The sequence below is a fragment of the Octopus bimaculoides genome, chromosome 28, assembly GCF_001194135.2.
Source record: "Octopus bimaculoides isolate UCB-OBI-ISO-001 chromosome 28, ASM119413v2, whole genome shotgun sequence".
Classification (NCBI taxonomy): Eukaryota; Metazoa; Mollusca; class Cephalopoda; order Octopoda; family Octopodidae; genus Octopus; species Octopus bimaculoides.
The window spans coordinates 16,349,275-16,350,353 of record NC_069008.1 but is presented as its reverse complement, the minus strand read 5'-3'; the positions used below and the strand labels follow the sequence as shown (position 1 = coordinate 16,350,353).

General features: G+C 41.8%; 2 protein-coding genes across 2 annotated transcripts in view; one reads left to right on the top strand and one right to left on the bottom strand.

The window, feature by feature from the left end:
• LOC106868506 (zinc finger protein 271-like) overlaps positions 1–1,079 on the bottom strand; it is a 36,172-nt gene that overhangs the window by 8,352 nt on the left and 26,741 nt on the right. The window lies entirely within an intron of this gene.
• Positions 268–1,079, top strand: part of LOC106868495 (zinc finger protein 91) — a 6,260-nt gene continuing 5,448 nt past the window's right edge. The window contains exon 1 of the mRNA XM_014913798.2: positions 268–355. The gene's annotated coding sequence lies outside the window, so the exon portion shown is untranslated. The remainder of the gene's footprint in view (positions 356–1,079) is intronic.

Below are 1,079 nucleotides of genomic sequence, written 5' to 3'. Positions count from 1 at the left end.
TCTTTCTCTATCTCTCTCTCTCTTTCTCTCTCTCTCTCTATCTATCTATCCATCTATCTATCTATCTCTCTATCTACTTCTCTCTCTCTCTCTATCTATCTATCTCTTTCTCTCTCTCTCTCTCTCTCTGTCTATCCATCCATCTATCTATCTATCTCTCTATCTACTTCTCTCTCTCTCTCTCTCTCTCTCTATCTATCTATCTATGTGTGTTTTTGTCACATGACACCGTACTTCCGTTTCGTCTGCAACCATTCTTGAAAGCGATAACACCGGAGTGTTTTGTAACTTTGGACGCATATTTACCTAATTACATCTATTTCCCTACTAAATATTAATTTATATAGCATAACAGGTAAGATATACATTATGCCAGTGGTTGTATTTGTCTTAGATGTCATTGATTCTTTTCTTATACCCGCGTACAACATTTTATTTTCCTCCATCAAAACACTCCTCTTTTTCCACCTCTTCATCTTCACTTTCTCTTTTCTACTACCCCTCCCCCTTATATTTTCCTTCTACCATCATTACCCAACGATCGGAATTCTAAATACCTTGTATCTTCGCATTGCTCTGGCCTTAACCAGCAAGTCTCTTGTAGATAATATCACACGATGTTTCGCAAAAACTACTCTATTTTAATACACACACACACACACACACACACACACACACACACACACACACACGTATCTAGACTTAAAAGACATATGCTAGTTCACAAAAACATTCCTTCAGAATAAGATTCCGAAGGCCACGCTCGAAATGGTGTATTTTACGTGCCACCTGCACAGGAGCCAGTCCAGCGGCACTGGCAACGATCTCGCTCGAATGTCTTTACACGTGCCAGGGCACAGGTGCCATTACGATTTCACTTTCACTTGCCTCAACAGGTCTTCGCAAGCAGAGTTTAGTGTCCAATGAAGGAGACGACGTTGGCATGGGTGCCAGCCGTCGAAATTAGTTCGATTTCACTTGCCTCAACAGGTCTTCGCAATCCGAGTTTCGTGTCCAATGAAGGAGACGACGTTGGCATGGGTGCCAGCCCTCGAAATTAGTTCGATTTCACTTGCCTC